The 5,466-nt window shown below is 39.8% G+C and overlaps 1 non-coding gene across 1 annotated transcript; it reads left to right on the forward strand.

The window, feature by feature from the left end:
• Positions 1-519: 519 nt before the first annotated feature.
• Positions 520-665, forward strand: LOC122151014. Its single transcript, XR_006163941.1, has one exon. It is a non-coding gene; the product is annotated as a small nucleolar RNA SNORA69 (small nucleolar RNA).
• Positions 666-5,466: the final 4,801 nt, after the last annotated feature.

Here is a 5,466-nt window from a genome sequence, read left to right on the forward strand (position 1 = left end):
GTAGTCTATTAAGTGTGCAACAGCATTATGAAGACGTTTGAAATATTGTGAGAATTATCAAAATGTGACCCAGACACCAAGTGAGCATGTGCTGTTGGGAAAAGGGCTCTGATAGATTCACTTGACTCAGGGTTACCACAAACCTTCAATTTATATTTATATTTATTGTGCAAAGCACAATAAATCAAAGTACAGTAAAATAAGGTATGCCTGTATATACGTACAATGGAGTTTTATTAGCCATAGAGAAAAATGAAGTTCTAATTCATGTTCCTACTATATGAATGAACCTTGGAGACTTTGTGCTGAGTGCAATAAGCCAGATACAGAAGAACAAATAATTGTATGATCCCACTTATGTGAATTATCTGGAATAGGCAAATGCATAGAGACAAGGTTCATTAGTGGTTGCCAGGGACTGAGGGGAGGGGAGAATGGAGAGTTATTATTTAAGAGGTGGAACTGAGATTCTGTTAGAAGTGATGAAAAACTTTTGGAAATAGATAGTGATGATGAGGCACAACAGGATGTATGTAACCAATGTCACTGATTTGTATACTTAAAATTTGTTCAAATGTATTATCCTGCTGAAAGAAAACCAGTGTTGATCATCTTTGGCTTTACCTTGGTCAAGGTAAAATCATGACAGATTAACATGCACAATTCTGAGGGAAAAAAAAATGGTTAAAATGGCATATATTTTTGTTATATGTATTATAACATAGGAGCGCTGGGGACGTAGTGCCTAAGGCATTTGACTGCTTACCAGAAGGTTGGCAGTTCAAACCCATCAGCCGCTCTGCTGAAGGAAGATGGGGCAATCTACTTCCGTAAAGATTACCACCTTGGAAACCCAATGGGGGTCATGATGAGTCAAAACGACTCATGGCAGTGAGGGTTTTCTTGTATTTTAACAATAACCTATGTAACATGCTAACACATGGGTGTATTCCCTTGTTTTTGCATATGTACAGTTGGGTATCTGTCTGCCTTCCTCTCCAGCGTGTTCCCTTTCTTCCTTACCTTGGCATCAAAATTTTTCCCTAAGCATTTAGTCTGTTTAGAGCTACATCTTAATTTACACAATAATTTCCTTTCGTTTGGAGCGAATTTTTGACTTGCAGAAAAAATGACAAAGATTTAGCAAAGAATTCCTTTATGCTCCTCATCTCTAATGTTAACATCTTGTATAGCCATAGTACTGTCCTCAAGACCAGGGCATTAACATCGGTACAGTATTAACTACAGGCATTATTTAAACTTGACCAATACTGTCACCAGTTTTGTTTTCCTATTTTTGGATCCTGTCCATGATCCCACATTGCACTTAGTTGTCACTTCTCCTTTATCTCTGCCAATCTATAACATCTCCTTGGTCTTTCCTTACTGGAATGAGCTAATGCATTTTCGGCAAGAAATATCACAAAAATGATGTATCCTTTTCAGCATCATATCAAGGTATTCATGATGTCATTACATCTTATTCCTGGAAATGTTTACCTTCGTCACTTGGTTAAGTTGGTATCTGCTAGACTTTTCTACACTGGAAAAGTTACTATCTTTCCCATTGTAGTTTGGTAGAGATACTTTGAGACTAGGCAAATTCAAATTCTCCTCAAACTTCCACCCTCCAAGTTTAATATCCATCTGTGGATATCTTGTCTGTGACAGTTATTACTGTGGTTTACCTAATGGTGAGTCTCCTCTCTTACATATTTATTAATTAGAATTCTATTGTAAGGAAAACCTGTCCCTTCCTCTTTTATTTATGTACTATGGACACATAAGTATTTATTTTATTCTGTACTATCATTGTTTGTAGCTCAAATTGTGTGTGGCTCAAATTGTTCTAGCCTTGGCCATTAGGAACTCCTTCAGGTTGTCTGTGTTCTTTTGATAAGCTCTATCTGGGTTTGAACGTTTCTTTAATTTCTGGAACCACAAGGTGTTGCAAGATCATCTTGTATTTTCCCTGCCCCAACCCTGGATTCAACCATTTCTCCAAGGATCCGTGGTTCCCTTTATTGGAGAATGGTGCTTAGAAACCAAGGTCTAGGTGCTAGATGTGCTCATTGCTACTCGGGTAGCATTGCTTTTAGGCCTTCTCAGTGGATACAGCTAAGAAATCATACATATGCACACATACACCAAGCATACACATACCTCTATATTTCAGTATCTATTACTAAGCCATTGCTGTCCAGTCAGTTCCAACTCATAGTGACCCTATGGGGCAGAGTAGAACTGCCCCATAGAGTTTCTAAGGCTGTAAATCTTTATGGAAGGAGAGTGCCACATCTTTCTTCCACAGAGTGACTGGTTAGTTTGAACTGCCAACCGTTAGGTTAGCAACTGAGTATATAACCACCAGGGAGTGTGCCACCAGGGCTCCTTATGTTAAAAACCATCAGTATAAATTGATTACTCTGATTCCAGTCTAATACCACAAGGCTCATTTTATTTTAGTCTTTCTCCTTTCTTTATACAGGTACTTCCCAACTTACTCAAATTACAGTGAACCATATGTATGACTGTGAGTTGTGTGTATGCGCACCTTATCGTTAGTAATATGTACTATATACAATGTTGCCATGCATAACTTGCTAGTGTTATTCTCAGATTTAATATTTCCAATACCCAAAGACAACTATAAATCAGATTTATAAAGGCACTGATAATTAAAGGCAATATAAATGAAAACTAAAACAAATTAGGTATTTGACTTGTGCCAGAACTGACTGACAACAGAATTTTCAGAATGAACCCAGTCATGAGTTGGGAACCACCTGTAATTGTTTTTCCTTCAATAGTGAGAAACTCTCTCAACCATTTTATTAAAACCATTTAATGTTGGGGTTTTGGCTATTTCTGAAATTGTTTTGCTACTGTCACTATGGCACTGATCTGCGCACATTTACATTGGACTGTAGATTTATTTGATTAAGCTTCCCTTTTATAACATCCTGAGGTGAAGAAGAGTGTCCCTGATTAATGTGTGATTCTGCACCCAGGGCTGCGCTAGGATATACTGAAAACTTAGTGAACACAATGCCTTCTGAATACTCCCTCTGAAATCTATTCTCACATGACAACACTGTCCTCTGCACCATTTCCTGGTAAGTGCATCTGTCTTAAACAACATTCTTGTCCATTTCCTAGCTTCTGAATTCCTTGTGAAGTAAGAACGTATTTGGTCCCTACTGTCAGAAGGTAAAGGGCTGCCTAGCTCATGATCAAAAAAAAAAAAAACAACTGCTACTCATTCCCACTATATTATCTGCTCCTAGTGGGAATGTGTTTAACAGTCATCAGGAGGTTAATGGGAAGTGAACTGGGATAGAAAAGGGAACAGAGATATAGCAAGCCTGGCTTTACCACCCATGACCAGAACATGTCAAATCACTGCTCCACAGGATGGAAGTTGGTCTTTCTGCCTGTTTGTCAGAGAAGGCAAGTGTATTTTCCATTGCTGTTGTAACAAGTACCACAAGCTTAATGGCTTAAAACACCACTCATCTATTAACTCACACTCAGGGACAGATTATTCAATAAGCAAGATAAGCACAAGCTTACTTGTGTTTACTTACTAATCTGTAATGAACAATTTTATGTGCTTACCTTGCTTACTGGGTAATCTATCCCTGACTATGTTTACTGGATATTCCATCCCTGTCAGGGATTGTGAATTTGAAAAGAGGCTTTGATTCTGTAGGAAGGTGCTGTGGGATTGGGAGAGAGACAGATGCCGGCCACACCTAAAGCAAAATCTTTGATGTGGTGAAAATATGTGAAATTGTTCACTACAGATTAGTAAGTAAGCCCATGCTTACCTTGCTTACTGGGTAATCCGATACTGCTCATGGTTCTGTGTTGGAAGTCTGGGCACAGCATGACTGGGTTCTCTGCTCAGCATCTCACTATGTTAAAATCAAGGTGTCACCTGGTGTTCTTCCAAGATCATGTGGTTGTGGCAGAATTTAGTTCCTGTGACTATAGAATTGAGGTCCCTGTTTTCTTGCTGGTTGCTAGCTCCTAGAGGCTACCCACATTGCTTACTGTGTGGCCCTCTTCTCCAAGGCCAGCAGTAGAAGTTTATCTCACATTGAATCCTCATTTTTTTAATCTCTGCCTGGAAGAGCCCTTTTAAGGGCTCACCTGATTAGATCTGGCCTACCCGGGATAATCTTCCTATCTTAAGGTTAACTAATTTGGGGAACTAATTTTATCTGCAGTCAAGTAGAAGACCCAAGAGGGTGAGGGGGAGGGACCCTTGGTTAGATAGTTGACATAATAGCTGCAATGGCAGACTCAAAAATGTCAGTGATTGTGAGGATGCTGTCGGACTGGGCAACGTTTTGATCTGCTGTGCATAAAGTCATCATGAGTCAAAGTTGACTGATGGCAGGTATCTATCTAATTGCATCCTCAAAATCCTTTTGCCGTGTAATAGCATAATCGTAGGAGTTCTGTTTCATACAGGCTCCACTCACACTCAGGGGCAGGAGATAGATCACACAAGGGTGAGAGTCATGGGATCTTCTTAGAATTCTGCCAGTTATAACAAGAGAGCCTCAGACACTAATTCTAAGCATGAGAGAATTTACCCAGGATGGAAGAAAAATGTCCTTTGTAAACTCTGTTTCACAGAGCTGCAAAAGAAAAGGGAGATTTCTTTTAGACCTGCTGCTTCCTAGTAGACCTGGCTGGTGTTGAGGTCATGACCCAGCCCCAGGGTGCCTGATCTCATGTTGACAGAGGTCCAAAAACCAAGTGAGCGTAAAGCTGGTTTCAGAGGCCCTCCATTCTCCAGATCCAGAACAGATTAATATCCTATAGTCTGTGTTTTGCAATACTTACAACTTACTTCTGTACAAAGAGTTCTGATAGAATCTCACTGGGTGTTACAGCATCCCTGTAGGACGTGCAGGGCAGAGTGTGGTACATATTTGGCAGAGAGGGAAAACTGAGTTCATAGAGTTACAGTAAACCACAGAATAGTGTGACTAGAGGGGGTTTTAACATCTAGTCCAGCAGTCCTGAAATGTCAGACCAGTGCCCCAGATTGGGCCCATGTTGATCTGTCATAACTGTCAGATGCCTGGATCTCACCCTTGGAAAGTTTTGGTTTGGGAGAGTTGAGGGGAGGCCCTGCTGACTGGATGCAGCCAGGTTACAGATGTGGTGCACCTTGGGCAGGTTAGGATGGAATCCAGACCTCCAGATTCCAGGTGAGGCCTTCAAAAAGGAAGAAAGAGACCTGTTTCCTCATTTGATCATCATTAAGCCTTTTCCATTCCTAACTGGACTTTTTTTAAAAGCAATATAAAACTTTCAAAGTAAATTTCTTTTTAAAGTAATACATGTTCATTGTAGAAAATGTGGATAAATAAAAAGAAGGTAACAGAAATGACCATTAAACCTACCACAAAGAGATAGGATATATATATATATATGACTCTGAACTTT

Source organism: Orycteropus afer, unplaced genomic scaffold, assembly GCF_000298275.1.
Source record: "Orycteropus afer afer isolate SDZICR_OR568_19922 unplaced genomic scaffold, OryAfe1.0 scaffold00289, whole genome shotgun sequence".
NCBI classification, from domain to species: domain Eukaryota; kingdom Metazoa; phylum Chordata; class Mammalia; order Tubulidentata; family Orycteropodidae; genus Orycteropus; species Orycteropus afer.